Source organism: Hyla sarda, unplaced genomic scaffold (assembly GCF_029499605.1).
Source record: "Hyla sarda isolate aHylSar1 unplaced genomic scaffold, aHylSar1.hap1 scaffold_1927, whole genome shotgun sequence".
Lineage (NCBI taxonomy): Eukaryota > Metazoa > Chordata > Amphibia > Anura > Hylidae > Hyla > Hyla sarda.
Genome location: NW_026608582.1, coordinates 1 through 17,120, shown reverse-complemented (window position 1 = coordinate 17,120; position 17,120 = coordinate 1). Strand labels below are relative to the sequence as shown.

Here is a 17,120-nt window from a genome sequence, read left to right as displayed (position 1 = left end):
AATACATAAAAAGCGACTGTTCAGCGACAGACAAGTCGCATCGGCTGAAAGTAGGCCAGAATGTCAGTCCATGTTGGAGCAGGTTTAGATACAGTCTAAATTATAGATCTCAAAGTCTGTGCACAGAATTTAGCAAGGGCCTCGCACCTTCTGATGCATCAGGTAGGTGCACAATAGCATAGCCTAACCCTCTGTACTTTGGTCTATATTGATGCGGGACATAGACAGCCAGCTGATGACCAATCCATTAGTGCAATGGATGGCTGGAAGCATTTGTCTTTGCCTTTGCAATACCACAGAAGCAATGCATGGTCAATGTACAGCAATGACACACCTGTGTGAACAGCCAGGAGACCCCCCCCCCCCCCATGTTATGTTACATAGTTACATAGTTAGTACGGTCGAAAAAAGACATATGTCCATCAAGTTCAACCAGGGAATTAAGGGGTAGGGGTGTGGCGCGATATTGGGGAAGGGATGAGATTTTATATTTCTTCATAAGCATTAATCTTATTTTGTCAATCAGGAACATTCAGCACCCACCCGCTATCAAGGCAGCTGCCTATCATGTCATGCCCTACCTGCACAGGTGTGCTGGCTACTCAAATGATCCAATTAAGGAGGCCATTTAGTCAGCAGCAGCAGAAGTCCTGTGCCTGGACGCTCCAACAGCGGCCAGACACAAGCAGAAGCAGAAGCAGCAGAAGCAGCAGCAGCACCACCTTTTGTTTTTTGGCTGCAGCAGCAGCAAGGCCCACAGGGCTGGCTAGCTGGCTAGCCAGCAAGCAGGTAGCAATGAAAGTAGGAATCTTTCTTTTTAACCCTGTAAGGGGGTGGTGCACTGTACCCGAAGATACTGCCATATCGGGTCAATGCATAGGGCGACGGAAGCAAGCTTCGAAATCGGCCCCCGTTCTCAAAAATCCATTTAATATATGGTCCCCAGATAGGGGACGTATCAGATATTAAACTGATAAGAACAGATTTTTTTTTTTTTTTTTTTTTTTATCTAAAGCCGAGGAACGTGCTTTCGATTCACCCAAAGTGCAAGAAAAAGTGCAAACGTGTTACACTAAAAAAACGTGCACAAAGGATGCGGTCTATCGCAAGCCCTTCTCCGATAGGAGAGAGGCCCCCCAACAAACCTTACCCTTCGCCTCCGGACCAAAAGGTACCTGCGAGGTTCCAGGTTCGATGTCCCTTTTCGCCGAAGCTACTAGGGGACCACAAATGCTCCCGGCATCCCCCTTGGCGTTAGCCAAGGTATCTGCCCGCAGAGCCGATTACGGTAGGTACCCTGCCAAAGCAGGAGTACCCGGGGTGTTTGCAGGGAGGTGCGGAACCTAATGGCCACACACACCTCCCCTAGACCGCCAGGAGGGACACCCAGAAGGGCTACCGCATCCTGACAAATCCTGTGAACACACAACACGCAAAAAGTGACACAGTGAGACAAAAAAGAAATAAATAAGTGAATGTGTGCAGATATACTGCCCGGACATCCGGCCGGATCTATAAAAATTTCTCTGATCCTAGCCAGAAGGCCGGGAATCAAGAGGTGAGTGCCACAAGGTGAAGAGATTATGGTGCCCGTGCTTCAACTCAGTGAGTCTATCCTCCCAGTGAGTTTCGGCACCTCGGGGTCACCACTCCCCGAGGCACAAAAGTACCTCGGCTCTAGACCCTCTCAGCCTCATGGCGAGACCCGGAGGGAACAGGTCACATCGGGGCAGCCGTCGAGCTGATTCCTCAGAACCAGCCCCGGAAAGCCCTGGTACACCTGCATCCTCCATGCAGCACCCATCCCCACCAGCCCCATACCGGCGTTACTGTACACCGGCATGAAAAACTGATAAGAACAGATACTACACTTGATCTTAGCCAAAAGGCCGAGAAGCGATAACCGTGAAAGGGGCGGGCCCAACAAGGTGCCCTTCATGGGCACTATCACTGCTTGCTGTCAGGGAGGCTGCCAGACAATTTTCCATGCACACTCTGGGCTGGGGGGCAGTCAACCACCAGTACACACAGCAGAACCTAAACCCATACCATTATTGCTAAGCAGCAAGACAGGGGCCCATTGCACTCCCACGGGGCCTTTTTAAATGCAATCCATAACCCGGATTTGCCAGGAACCCTTCTTACTCCTCCTACTTGCATGTGACACTGGGCTTAGGATCTGCATAGGAAACACACACACACAAGCACACACCTACCTTTGTTGCCTGCAGATGCCTCCTTGGCTGTCCCCAAACGGTATCAAACCAACACCCACGGGAAGCTGTAAGCATAGAGGACATGCCTGCACCCCATTGGACTTACCTGTGTGGGTTAAACCCGGGTTATTTGACAACCTATGGCGGTGATGGTTCTGCTCAGGCAGAGCAGTGCTGATGCTCCTCATAAAGCTGTCGCTGCTGTGAAGGTTCTAGGTGACATCACAAATCCCTATGGTTACATACACAACAAAGCTGGGTTGTTGTTGTTTACACTCTGCAAGGCCTGTGGAAGTGAGTGACATCATAGCACTGTAGTTCTGAGGGTTCTAGATGGATGCAACAATCTCCTGTTGCTTCTATGAAGGCCATAATAGACGACATCACCAAACAGCTCCATAGTCACATACACAGCAAAGGAGAGATGTTGTTTACACCTAGTGATGTCAGTGGTATTGAGTGACATCACAGCACAGTGCTAAGGCTCCTGGGCCTGGACACAGCAGCGGCTGCAATATCTCAACGGAGAATACGTTTATATATATGTGTGTGTGTGCGCGTATATATATATATATATATATATATATATATATATATATATATATTTCTCCGCCGAAATCACTTTTAAACCCATTTCCACCTTTTTTTCCCTTCTCTTCCTCTTACTTTTTTTTCACGTTTTTTTACGTTTTTCTCCTTTTCGCCTCTTTTCTGGGCGTATTATTCTTCTTTTTCTTCTTTTTTTTTGTCTAATGCATACCCCATCAGTGCAGCAATGCTTATTCAATACCGCCAGCAGATGGAGACACTGGGGGATAATTTTCTAAGGATTTATACTGATTTTTCCTGTCTGAATTTGTCGCACAGAAAGTTGCAGGCCAAATATGTGTGACATTTCTGCGACTTTAGCTTCTAGAGCATTTTTACAACATTATACATAGGTGCTGAATACATAAAAAGCGACTGTTCAGCGACAGACAAGTCGCATCGGCTGAAAGTAGGCCAGAATGTCAGTCCATGTTGGAGCAGGTTTAGATACAGTCTAAAGTATAGATCTCAAAGTCTGTGCACAGAATTTAGCAAGGGCCTCGCACCTTCTGATGCATCAGGTAGGTGCACAATAGCATAGCCTAACCCTCTGTACTTTGGTCTATATTGATGCGGGACATAGACAGCCAGCTGATGACCAATCCATTAGTGCAATGGATGGCTGGAAGCATTTGTCTTTGCCTTTGCAATACCACAGAAGCAATGCATGGTCAATGTACAGCAATGACACACCTGTGTGAACAGCCAGGAGACCCCCCCCCCCATGTTATGTTACATAGTTACATAGTTAGTACGGTCGAAAAAAGACATATGTCCATCAAGTTCAACCAGGGAATTAAGGGGTAGGGGTGTGGCGCGATATTGGGGAAGGGATGAGATTTTATATTTCTTCATAAGCATTAATCTTATTTTGTCAATTAGGAACATTCAGCACCCACCCGCTATCAAGGCAGCTGCCTATCATGTCATGCCCTACCTGCACAGGTGTGCTGGCTACTAAAATGATCCAATTAAGGAGGCCATTTAGTCAGCAGCAGCAGAAGTCCTGTGCCTGGACGCTCCAACAGCGGCCAGACACAAGCAGAAGCAGAAGCAGCAGAAGCAGCAGCAGCACCACCTTTTGTTTTTTGGCTGCAGCAGCAGCAAGGCCCACAGGGCTGGCTAGCTGGCTAGCCAGCAAGCAGGTAGCAATGAAAGTAGGAATCTTTCTTTTTAACCCTGTAAGGGGGTGGTGCACTGTACCCGAAGATACTGCCATATCGGGTCAATGCATAGGGCGACGGAAGCAAGCTTCGAAATCGGCCCCCGTTCTCAAAAATCCATTTAATATATGGTCCCCAGATAGGGGACGTATCAGATATTAAACTGATAAGAACAGATACTACACTTGATCTTAGCCAAAAGGCCGAGAAGCGATAACCGTGAAAGGGGCGGGCCCAACAAGGTGCCCTTCATGGGCACTATCACTGCCTGCTGTCAGGGAGGCTGCCAGACAATTTTCCATGCACACTCTGGGCTGGGGGGCAGTCAACCACCAGTACACACAGCAGAACCTAAACCCATACCATTATTGCTAAGCAGCAAGACAGGGGCCCATTGCACTCCCACGGGGCCTTTTTAAATGCAATCCATAACCCGGATTTGCCAGGAACCCTTCTTACTCCTCCTACTTGCATGTGACACTGGGCTTAGGATCTGCATAGGAAACACACACACAAGCACACACCTACCTTTGTTGCCTGCAGATGCCTCCTTGGCTGTCCCCAAACGGTATCAAACCAACACCCACGGGAAGCTGTAAGCATAGAGGACATGCCTGCACCCCATTGGACTTACCTGTGTGGGTTAAACCCGGGTTATTTGACAACCTATGGCGGTGATGGTTCTGCTCAGGCAGAGCAGTGCTGATGCTCCTCATAAAGCTGTCGCTGCTGTGAAGGTTCTAGGTGACATCACAAATCCCTATGGTTACATACACAACAAAGCTGGGTTGTTGTTGTTTACACTCTGCAAGGCCTGTGGAAGTGAGTGACATCATAGCACTGTAGTTCTGAGGGTTCTAGATGGATGCAACAATCTCCTGTTGCTTCTATGAAGGCCATAATAGACGACATCACCAAACAGCTCCATAGTCACATACACAGCAAGGAGAGATGTTGTTTACACCTAGTGATGTCAGTGGTATTGAGTGACATCACAGCACAGTGCTAAGGCTCCTGGGCCTGGACACAGCAGCGGCTGCAATATCTCAACGGAGAATAAGTTTATATATATGTGTGTGTGTGCGCGTATATATATATATATATATATATATATATATATATATATATATATATTTCTCCGCCGAAATCACTTTTAAACCCATTTCCACCTTTTTTTCCCTTCTCTTCCTCTTACTTTTTTTTCACGTTTTTTTAAGTTTTTCTCCTTTTCGCCTCTTTTCTGGGCGTATTATTCTTCTTTTTCTTCTTTTTTTTCGTCTAATGCATACCCCATCAGTGCAGCAATGCTTATTCAATACCGCCAGCAGATGGAGACACTGGGGGATAATTTTCTAAGGATTTATACTGATTTTTCCTGTCTGAATTTGTCGCACAGAAAGTTGCAGGCCAAATATGTGTGACATTTCTGCGACTTTAGCTTCTAGAGCATTTTTACAACATTATACATAGGTGCTGAATACATAAAAAGCGACTGTTCAGCGACAGACAAGTCGCATCGGCTGAAAGTAGGCCAGAATGTCAGTCCATGTTGGAGCAGGTTTAGATACAGTCTAAAGTATAGATCTCAAAGTCTGTGCACAGAATTTAGCAAGGGCCTCGCACCTTCTGATGCATCAGGTAGGTGCACAATAGCATAGCCTAACCCTCTGTACTTTGGTCTATATTGATGCGGGACATAGACAGCCAGCTGATGACCAATCCATTAGTGCAATGGATGGCTGGAAGCATTTGTCTTTGCCTTTGCAATACCACAGAAGCAATGCATGGTCAATGTACAGCAATGACACACCTGTGTGAACAGCCAGGAGACCCCCCCCCCCCCATGTTATGTTACATAGTTACATAGTTAGTACGGTCGAAAAAAGACATATGTCCATCAAGTTCAACCAGGGAATTAAGGGGTAGGGGTGTGGCGCGATATTGGGGAAGGGATGAGATTTTATATTTCTTCATAAGCATTAATCTTATTTTGTCAATTAGGAACATTCAGCACCCACCCGCTATCAAGGCAGCTGCCTATCATGTCATGCCCTACCTGCACAGGTGTGCTGGCTACTCAAATGATCCAATTAAGGAGGCCATTTAGTCAGCAGCAGCAGAAGTCCTGTGCCTGGACGCTCCAACAGCGGCCAGACACAAGCAGAAGCAGAAGCAGCAGAAGCAGCAGCAGCACCACCTTTTGTTTTTTGGCTGCAGCAGCAGCAAGGCCCACAGGGCTGGCTAGCTGGCTAGCCAGCAAGCAGGTAGCAATGAAAGTAGGAATCTTTCTTTTTAACCCTGTAAGGGGGTGGTGCACTGTACCCGAAGATACTGCCATATCGGGTCAATGCATAGGGCGACGGAAGCAAGCTTCGAAATCGGCCCCCGTTCTCAAAAATCCATTTAATATATGGTCCCCAGATAGGGGACGTATCAGATATTAAACTGATAAGAACAGATACTACACTTGATCTTAGCCAAAAGGCCGAGAAGCGATAACCGTGAAAGGGGCGGGCCCAACAAGGTGCCCTTCATGGGCACTATCACTGCTTGCTGTCAGGGAGGCTGCCAGACAATTTTCCATGCACACTCTGGGCTGGGGGGCAGTCAACCACCAGTACACACAGCAGAACCTAAACCCATACCATTATTGCTAAGCAGCAAGACAGGGGCTCATTGCACTCCCACGGGGCCTTTTTAAATGCAATCCATAACCCGGATTTGCCAGGAACCCTTCTTACTCCTCCTACTTGCATGTGACACTGGGCTTAGGATCTGCATAGGAAACACACACACAAGCACACACCTACCTTTGTTGCCTGCAGATGCCTCCTTGGCTGTCCCCAAACGGTATCAAACCAACACCCACGGGAAGCTGTAAGCATAGAGGACATGCCTGCACCCCATTGGACTTACCTGTGTGGGTTAAACCCGGGTTATTTGACAACCTATGGCGGTGATGGTTCTGCTCAGGCAGAGCAGTGCTGATGCTCCTCATAAAGCTGTCGCTGCTGTGAAGGTTCTAGTTGACATCACAAATCCCTATGGTTACATACACAACAAAGCTGGGTTGTTGTTGTTTACACTCTGCAAGGCCTGTGGAAGTGAGTGACATCATAGCACTGTAGTTCTGAGGGTTCTAGATGGATGCAACAATCTCCTGTTGCTTCTATGAAGGCCATAATAGACGACATCACCAAACAGCTCCATAGTCACATACACAGCAAAGGAGAGATGTTGTTTACACCTAGTGATGTCAGTGGTATTGAGTGACATCACAGCACAGTGCTAAGGCTCCTGGGCCTGGACACAGCAGCGGCTGCAATATCTCAACGGAGAATACGTTTATATATATGTGTGTGTGTGCGCGTATATATATATATATATATATATATATATATATATATATATATATATTTCTCCGCCAAAATCACTTTTAAACCCATTTCCACCTTTTTTTCCCTTCTCTTCCTCTTACTTTTTTTTCACGTTTTTTTACGTTTTTCTCCTTTTCGCCTCTTTTCTGGGCGTATTATTCTTCTTTTTCTTCTTTTTTTTCGTCTAATGCATACCCCATCAGTGCAGCAATGCTTATTCAATACCGCCAGCAGATGGAGACACTGGGGGATAATTTTCTAAGGATTTATACTGATTTTTCCTGTCTGAATTTGTCGCACAGAAAGTTGCAGGCCAAATATGTGTGACATTTCTGCGACTTTAGCTTCTAGAGCATTTTTACAACATTATACATAGGTGCTGAATACATAAAAAGCGACTGTTCAGCGACAGACAAGTCGCATCGGCTGAAAGTAGGCCAGAATGTCAGTCCATGTTGGAGCAGGTTTAGATACAGTCTAAAGTATAGATCTCAAATTCTGTGCACAGAATTTAGCAAGGGCCTCGCACCTTCTGATGCATCAGGTAGGTGCACAATAGCATAGCCTAACCCTCTGTACTTTGGTCTATATTGATGCGGGACATAGACAGCCAGCTGATGACCAATCCATTAGTGCAATGGATGGCTGGAAGCATTTGTCTTTGCCTTTGCAATACCACAGAAGCAATGCATGGTCAATGTACAGCAATGACACACCTGTGTGAACAGCCAGGAGACCCCCCCCCCCCCCCCCATGTTATGTTACATAGTTACATAGTTAGTACGGTCGAAAAAAGACATATGTCCATCAAGTTCAACCAGGGAATTAAGGGGTAGGGGTGTGGCGCGATATTGGGGAAGGGATGAGATTTTATATTTCTTCATAAGCATTAATCTTATTTTGTCAATTAGGAACATTCAGCACCCACCCGCTATCAAGGCAGCTGCCTATCATGTCATGCCCTACCTGCACAGGTGTGCTGGCTACTCAAATGATCCAATTAAGGAGGCCATTTAGTCAGCAGCAGCAGAAGTCCTGTGCCTGGACGCTCCAACAGCGGCCAGACACAAGCAGAAGCAGAAGCAGCAGAAGCAGCAGCAGCACCACCTTTTGTTTTTTGGCTGCAGCAGCAGCAAGGCCCACAGGGCTGGCTAGCTGGCTAGCCAGCAAGCAGGTAGCAATGAAAGTAGGAATCTTTCTTTTTAACCCTGTAAGGGGGTGGTGCACTGTACCCGAAGATACTGCCATATCGGGTCAATGCATAGGGCGACGGAAGCAAGCTTCGAAATCGGCCCCCGTTCTCAAAAATCCATTTAATATATGGTCCCCAGATAGGGGACGTATCAGATATTAAACTGATAAGAACAGATACTACACTTGATCTTAGCCAAAAGGCCGAGAAGCGATAACCGTGAAAGGGGCGGGCCCAACAAGGTGCCCTTCATGGGCACTATCACTGCTTGCTGTCAGGGAGGCTGCCAGACAATTTTCCATGCACACTCTGGGCTGGGGGGCAGTCAACCACCAGTACACACAGCAGAACCTAAACCCATACCATTATTGCTAAGCAGCAAGACAGGGGCCCATTGCACTCCCACGGGGCCTTTTTAAATGCAATCCATAACCCGGATTTGCCAGGAACCCTTCTTACTCCTCCTACTTGCATGTGACACTGGGCTTAGGATCTGCATAGGAAACACACACACAAGCACACACCTACCTTTGTTGCCTGCAGATGCCTCCTTGGCTGTCCCCAAACGGTATCAAACCAACACCCACGGGAAGCTGTAAGCATAGAGGACATGCCTGCACCCCATTGGACTTACCTGTGTGGGTTAAACCCGGGTTATTTGACAACCTATGGCGGTGATGGTTCTGCTCAGGCAGAGCAGTGCTGATGCTCCTCATAAAGCTGTCGCTGCTGTGAAGGTTCTAGGTGACATCACAAATCCCTATGGTTACATACACAACAAAGCTGGGTTGTTGTTGTTTACACTCTGCAAGGCCTGTGGAAGTGAGTGACATCATAGCACTGTAGTTCTGAGGGTTCTAGATGGATGCAACAATCTCCTGTTGCTTCTATGAAGGCCATAATAGACGACATCACCAAACAGCTCCATAGTCACATACACAGCAAAGGAGAGATGTTGTTTACACCTAGTGATGTCAGTGGTATTGAGTGACATCACAGCACAGTGCTAAGGCTCCTGGGCCTGGACACAGCAGCGGCTGCAATATCTCAACGGAGAATACGTTTATATATATGTGTGTGTGTGCGTGTATATATATATATATATATATATATATATATATATATATTCTCCGCCGAAATCACTTTTAAACCCATTTCCACCTTTTTTTCCCTTCTCTTCCTCTTACTTTTTTTTCACGTTTTTTTACGTTTTTCTCCTTTTCGCCTCTTTTCTGGGCGTATTATTCTTCTTTTTCTTCTTTTTTTTCGTCTAATGCATACCCCATCAGTGCAGCAATGCTTATTCAATACCGCCAGCAGATGGAGACACTGGGGGATAATTTTCTAAGGATTTATACTGATTTTTCCTGTCTGAATTTGTCGCACAGAAAGTTGCAGGCCAAATATGTGTGACATTTCTGCGACTTTAGCTTCTAGAGCATTTTTACAACATTATACATAGGTGCTGAATACATAAAAAGCGACTGTTCAGCGACAGACAAGTCGCATCGGCTGAAAGTAGGCCAGAATGTCAGTCCATGTTGGAGCAGGTTTAGATACAGTCTAAAGTATAGATCTCAAAGTCTGTGCACAGAATTTAGCAAGGGCCTCGCACCTTCTGATGCATCAGGTAGGTGCACAATAGCATAGCCTAACCCTCTGTACTTTGGTCTATATTGATGCGGGACATAGACAGCCAGCTGATGACCAATCCATTAGTGCAATGGATGGCTGGAAGCATTTGTCTTTGCCTTTGCAATACCACAGAAGCAATGCATGGTCAATGTACAGCAATGACACACCTGTGTGAACAGCCAGGAGACCCCCCCCCCCCCATGTTATGTTACATAGTTACATAGTTAGTACGGTCGAAAAAAGACATATGTCCATCAAGTTCAACCAGGGAATTAAGGGGTAGGGGTGTGGCGCGAAATTGGGGAAGGGATGAGATTTTATATTTCTTCATAAGCATTAATCTTATTTTGTCAATTAGGAACATTCAGCACCCACCCGCTATCAAGGCAGCTGCCTATCATGTCATGCCCTACCTGCACAGGTGTGCTGGCTACTCAAATGATCCAATTAAGGAGGCCATTTAGTCAGCAGCAGCAGAAGTCCTGTGCCTGGACGCTCCAACAGCGGCCAGACACAAGCAGAAGCAGAAGCAGCAGAAGCACCACCTTTTGTTTTTTGGCTGCAGCAGCAGCAAGGCCCACAGGGCTGGCTAGCTGGCTAGCCAGCAAGCAGGTAGCAATGAAAGTAGGAATCTTTCTTTTTAACCCTGTAAGGGGGTGGTGCACTGTACCCGAAGATACTGCCATATCGGGTCAATGCATAGGGCGACGGAAGCAAGCTTCGAAATCGGCCCCCGTTCTCAAAAATCCATTTAATATATGGTCCCCAGATAGGGGACGTATCAGATATTAAACTGATAAGAACAGATACTACACTTGATCTTAGCCAAAAGGCCGAGAAGCGATAACCGTGAAAGGGGCGGGCCCAACAAGGTGCCCTTCATGGGCACTATCACTGCTTGCTGTCAGGGAGGCTGCCAGACAATTTTCCATGCACACTCTGGGCTGGGGGGCAGTCAACCACCAGTACACACAGCAGAACCTAAACCCATACCATTATTGCTAAGCAGCAAGACAGGGGCCCATTGCACTCCCACGGGGCCTTTTTAAATGCAATCCATAACCCGGATTTGCCAGGAACCCTTCTTACTCCTCCTACTTGCATGTGACACTGGGCTTAGGATCTGCATAGGAAACACACACACAAGCACACACCTACCTTTGTTGCCTGCAGATGCCTCCTTGGCTGTCCCCAAACGGTATCAAACCAACACCCACGGGAAGCTGTAAGCATAGAGGACATGCCTGCACCCCATTGGACTTACCTGTGTGGGTTAAACCCGGGTTATTTGACAACCTATGGCGGTGATGGTTCTGCTCAGGCAGAGCAGTGCTGATGCTCCTCATAAAGCTGTCGCTGCTGTGAAGGTTCTAGGTGACATCACAAATCCCTATGGTTACATACACAACAAAGCTGGGTTGTTGTTGTTTACACTCTGCAAGGCCTGTGGAAGTGAGTGACATCATAGCACTGTAGTTCTGAGGGTTCTAGATGGATGCAACAATCTCCTGTTGCTTCTATGAAGGCCATAATAGACGACATCACCAAACAGCTCCATAGTCACATACACAGCAAAGGAGAGATGTTGTTTACACCTAGTGATGTCAGTGGTATTGAGTGACATCACAGCACAGTGCTAAGGCTCCTGGGCCTGGACACAGCAGCGGCTGCAAAATCTCAACGGAGAATACGTTTATATATATGTGTGTGTGTGCGCGTATATATATATATATATATATATATATATATATATATATATATATATATTCTCCGCCGAAATCACTTTTAAACCCATTTCCACCTTTTTTTCCCTTCTCTTCCTCTTACTTTTTTTTCACGTTTTTTTACGTTTTTCTCCTTTTCGCCTCTTTTCTGGGCGTATTATTCTTCTTTTTCTTCTTTTTTTTCGTCTAATGCATACCCCATCAGTGCAGCAATGCTTATTCAATACCGCCAGCAGATGGAGACACTGGGGGATAATTTTCTAAGGATTTATACTGATTTTTCCTGTCTGAATTTGTCGCACAGAAAGTTGCAGGCCAAATATGTGTGACATTTCTGCGACTTTAGCTTCTAGAGCATTTTTACAACATTATACATAGGTGCTGAATACATAAAAAGCGACTGTTCAGCGACAGACAAGTCGCATCGGCTGAAAGTAGGCCAGAATGTCAGTCCATGTTGGAGCAGGTTTAGATACAGTCTAAAGTATAGATCTCAAAGTCTGTGCACAGAATTTAGCAAGGGCCTCGCACCTTCTGATGCATCAGGTAGGTGCACAATAGCATAGCCTAACCCTCTGTACTTTGGTCTATATTGATGCGGGACATAGACAGCCAGCTGATGACCAATCCATTAGTGCAATGGATGGCTGGAAGCATTTGTCTTTGCCTTTGCAATACCACAGAAGCAATGCATGGTCAATGTACAGCAATGACACACCTGTGTGAACAGCCAGGAGACCCCCCCCCCCCATGTTATGTTACATAGTTACATAGTTAGTACGGTCGAAAAAAGACATATGTCCATCAAGTTCAACCAGGGAATTAAGGGGTAGGGGTGTGGCGCGATATTGGGGAAGGGATGAGATTTTATATTTCTTCATAAGCATTAATCTTATTTTGTCAATTAGGAACATTCAGCACCCACCCGCTATCAAGGCAGCTGCCTATCATGTCATGCCCTACCTGCACAGGTGTGCTGGCTACTCAAATGATCCAATTAAGGAGGCCATTTAGTCAGCAGCAGCAGAAGTCCTGTGCCTGGACGCTCCAACAGCGGCCAGACACAAGCAGAAGCAGAAGCAGCAGAAGCAGCAGCAGCACCACCTTTTGTTTTTTGGCTGCAGCAGCAGCAAGGCCCACAGGGCTGGCTAGCTGGCTAGCCAGCAAGCAGGTAGCAATGAAAGTAGGAATCTTTCTTTTTAACCCTGTAAGGGGGTGGTGCACTGTACCCGAAGATACTGCCATATCGGGTCAATGCATAGGGCGACGGAAGCAAGCTTCGAAATCGGCCCCCGTTCTCAAAAATCCATTTAATATATGGTCCCCAGATAGGGGACGTATCAGATATTAAACTGATAAGAACAGATACTACACTTGATCTTAGCCAAAAGGCCGAGAAGCGATAACCGTGAAAGGGGCGGGCCCAACAAGGTGCCCTTCATGGGCACTATCACTGCTTGCTGTCAGGGAGGCTGCCAGACAATTTTCCATGCACACTCTGGGCTGGGGGGCAGTCAACCACCAGTACACACAGCAGAACCTAAACCCATACCATTATTGCTAAGCAGCAAGACAGGGGCCCATTGCACTCCCACGGGGCCTTTTTAAATGCAATCCATAACCCGGATTTGCCAGGAACCCTTCTTACTCCTCCTACTTGCATGTGACACTGGGCTTAGGATCTGCATAGGAAACACACACACAAGCACACACCTACCTTTGTTGCCTGCAGATGCCTCCTTGGCTGTCCCCAAACGGTATCAAACCAACACCCACGGGAAGCTGTAAGCATAGAGGACATGCCTGCACCCCATTGGACTTACCTGTGTGGGTTAAACCCGGGTTATTTGACAACCTATGGCGGTGATGGTTCTGCTCAGGCAGAGCAGTGCTGATGCTCCTCATAAAGCTGTCGCTGCTGTGAAGGTTCTAGGTGACATCACAAATCCCTATGGTTACATACACAACAAAGCTGGGTTGTTGTTGTTTACACTCTGCAAGGCCTGTGGAAGTGAGTGACATCATAGCACTGTAGTTCTGAGGGTTCTAGATGGATGCAACAATCTCCTGTTGCTTCTATGAAGGCCATAATAGACGACATCACCAAACAGCTCCATAGTCACATACACAGCAAAGGAGAGATGTTGTTTACACCTAGTGATGTCAGTGGTATTGAGTGACATCACAGCACAGTGCTAAGGCTCCTGGGCCTGGACACAGCAGCGGCTGCAATATCTCAACGGAGAATACGTTTATATATATGTGTGTGTGTGCGCGTATATATATATATATATATATATATATATATATATATATATATATATATCTCCGCCGAAATCACTTTTAAACCCATTTCCACCTTTTTTTCCCTTCTCTTCCTCTTACTTTTTTTTCACGTTTTCTTTACGTTTTTCTCCTTTTCGCCTCTTTTCTGGGCGTATTATTCTTCTTTTTCTTCTTTTTTTTCGTCTAATGCATACCCCATCAGTGCAGCAATGCTTATTCAATGCTGCCAGCAGATGGAGACACTGGGGGATAATTTTCTAAGGATTTATACTGATTTTTCCTGTCTGAATTTGTCGCACAGAAAGTTGCAGGCCAAATATGTGTGACATTTCTGCGACTTTAGCTTCTAGAGCATTTTTACAACATTATACATAGGTGCTGAATACATAAAAAGCGACTGTTCAGCGACAGACAAGTCGCATCGGCTGAAAGTAGGCCAGAATGTCAGTCCATGTTGGAGCAGGTTTAGATACAGTCTAAAGTATAGATCTCAAAGTCTGTGCACAGAATTTAGCAAGGGCCTCGCACCTTCTGATGCATCAGGTAGGTGCACAATAGCATAGCCTAACCCTCTGTACTTTGGTCTATATTGATGCGGGACATAGACAGCCAGCTGATGACCAATCCATTAGTGCAATGGATGGCTGGAAGCATTTGTCTTTGCCTTTGCAATACCACAGAAGCAATGCATGGTCAATGTACAGCAATGACACACCTGTGTGAACAGCCAGGAGACCCCCCCCCCCCCCCCATGTTATGTTACATAGTTACATAGTTAGTACGGTCGAAAAAAGACATATGTCCATCAAGTTCAACCAGGGAATTAAGGGGTAGGGGTGTGGCGCGATATTGGGGAAGGGATGAGATTTTATATTTCTTCATAAGCATTAATCTTATTTTGTCAATTAGGAACATTCAGCACCCACCCGCTATCAAGGCAGCTGCCTATCATGTCATGCCCTACCTGCACAGGTGTGCTGGCTACTCAAATGATCCAATTAAGGAGGCCATTTAGTCAGCAGCAGCAGAAGTCCTGTGCCTGGACGCTCCAACAGCGGCCAGACACAAGCAGAAGCAGAAGCAGCAGAAGCAGCAGCAGCACCACCTTTTGTTTTTTGGCTGCAGCAGCAGCAAGGCCCACAGGGCTGGCTAGCTGGCTAGCCAGCAAGCAGGTAGCAATGAAAGTAGGAATCTTTCTTTTTAACCCTGTAAGGGGGTGGTGCACTGTACCCGAAGATACTGCCATATCGGGTCAATGCATAGGGCGACGGAAGCAAGCTTCGAAATCGGCCCCCGTTCTCAAAAATCCATTTAATATATGGTCCCCAGATAGGGGACGTATCAGATATTAAACTGATAAGAACAGATACTACACTTGATCTTAGCCAAAAGGCCGAGAAGCGATAACCGTGAAAGGGGCGGGCCCAACAAGGTGCCCTTCATGGGCACTATCACTGCTTGCTGTCAGGGAGGCTGCCAGACAATTTTCCATGCACACTCTGGGCTGGGGGGCAGTCAACCACCAGTACACACAGCAGAACCTAAACCCATACCATTATTGCTAAGCAGCAAGACAGGGGCCCATTGCACTCCCACGGGGCCTTTTTAAATGCAATCCATAACCCGGATTTGCCAGGAACCCTTCTTACTCCTCCTACTTGCATGTGACACTGGGCTTAGGATCTGCATAGGAAACACACACACAAGCACACACCTACCTTTGTTGCCTGCAGATGCCTCCTTGGCTGTCCCCAAACGGTATCAAACCAACACCCACGGGAAGCTGTAAGCATAGAGGACATGCCTGCACCCCATTGGACTTACCTGTGTGGGTTAAACCCGGGTTATTTGACAACCTATGGCGGTGATGGTTCTGCTCAGGCAGAGCAGTGCTGATGCTCCTCATAAAGCTGTCGCTGCTGTGAAGGTTCTAGGTGACATCACAAATCCCTATGGTTACATACACAACAAAGCTGGGTTGTTGTTGTTTACACTCTGCAAGGCCTGTGGAAGTGAGTGACATCATAGCACTGTAGTTCTGAGGGTTCTAGATGGATGCAACAATCTCCTGTTGCTTCTATGAAGGCCATAATAGACGACATCACCAAACAGCTCCATAGTCACATACACAGCAAAGGAGAGATGTTGTTTACACCTAGTGATGTCAGTGGTATTGAGTGACATCACAGCACAGTGCTAAGGCTCCTGGGCCTGGACACAGCAGCGGCTGCAATATCTCAACGGAGAATACGTTTATATATATGTGTGTGTGTGCGCGTATATATATATATATATATATATATATATATATATATATATATATTCTCCGCCGAAATCACTTTTAAACCCATTTCCACCTTTTTTTCCCTTCTCTTCCTCTTACTTTTTTTTCACGTTTTTTTACGTTTTTCTCCTTTTCGCCTCTTTTCTGGGCGTATTATTCTTCTTTTTCTTCTTTTTTTTCGTCTAATGCATACCCCATCAGTGCAGCAATGCTTATTCAATACCGCCAGCAGATGGAGACACTGGGGGATAATTTTCTAAGGATTTATACTGATTTTTCCTGTCTGAATTTGTCGCACAGAAAGTTGCAGGCCAAATATGTGTGACATTTCTGCGACTTTAGCTTCTAGAGCATTTTTACAACATTATACATAGGTGCTGAATACATAAAAAGCGACTATTCAGCGACAGACAAGTCGCATCGGCTGAAAGTAGGCCAGAATGTCAGTCCATGTTGGAGCAGGTTTAGATACAGTCTAAAGTATAGATCTCAAAGTCTGTGCACAGAATTTAGCAAGGGCCTCGCACCTTCTGATGCATCAGGTAGGTGCACAATAGCATAGCCTAACCCTCTGTACTTTGGTCTATATTGATGCGGGACATAGACAGCCAGCTGATGACCAATCCATTAGTGCAATGGATGGCTGGAAGCATTT

At 46.3% G+C, this 17,120-nt stretch overlaps 8 non-coding genes across 8 annotated transcripts; all 8 read right to left on the bottom strand.

The window, feature by feature from the left end:
- Positions 1–831: 831 nt before the first annotated feature.
- On the bottom strand, positions 832–1,020 carry LOC130316237 (U2 spliceosomal RNA). Its single transcript, XR_008863591.1, has one exon. It is a non-coding gene; the product is annotated as a U2 spliceosomal RNA (small nuclear RNA).
- Positions 1,021–1,713: 693 nt separating this feature from the next.
- Positions 1,714–1,901, bottom strand: LOC130316238 (U2 spliceosomal RNA). Its single transcript, XR_008863592.1, has one exon. It is a non-coding gene; the product is annotated as a U2 spliceosomal RNA (small nuclear RNA).
- Positions 1,902–3,991: 2,090 nt separating this feature from the next.
- On the bottom strand, positions 3,992–4,182 carry LOC130316213 (U2 spliceosomal RNA). Its single transcript, XR_008863569.1, has one exon. It is a non-coding gene; the product is annotated as a U2 spliceosomal RNA (small nuclear RNA).
- A 2,091-nt stretch (positions 4,183–6,273) lies between these two features.
- Positions 6,274–6,464, bottom strand: LOC130316241 (U2 spliceosomal RNA). The gene has a single exon (XR_008863594.1). It is a non-coding gene; the product is annotated as a U2 spliceosomal RNA (small nuclear RNA).
- A 2,096-nt stretch (positions 6,465–8,560) lies between these two features.
- Positions 8,561–8,751, bottom strand: LOC130316240 (U2 spliceosomal RNA). The gene has a single exon (XR_008863593.1). It is a non-coding gene; the product is annotated as a U2 spliceosomal RNA (small nuclear RNA).
- A 2,074-nt stretch (positions 8,752–10,825) lies between these two features.
- On the bottom strand, positions 10,826–11,016 carry LOC130316236 (U2 spliceosomal RNA). Its single transcript, XR_008863590.1, has one exon. It is a non-coding gene; the product is annotated as a U2 spliceosomal RNA (small nuclear RNA).
- A 2,092-nt stretch (positions 11,017–13,108) lies between these two features.
- On the bottom strand, positions 13,109–13,299 carry LOC130316224 (U2 spliceosomal RNA). The gene has a single exon (XR_008863579.1). It is a non-coding gene; the product is annotated as a U2 spliceosomal RNA (small nuclear RNA).
- A 2,096-nt stretch (positions 13,300–15,395) lies between these two features.
- LOC130316212 (U2 spliceosomal RNA) lies at positions 15,396–15,586 on the bottom strand. The gene has a single exon (XR_008863568.1). It is a non-coding gene; the product is annotated as a U2 spliceosomal RNA (small nuclear RNA).
- Between the last annotated feature and the right edge of the window lie 1,534 nt (positions 15,587–17,120).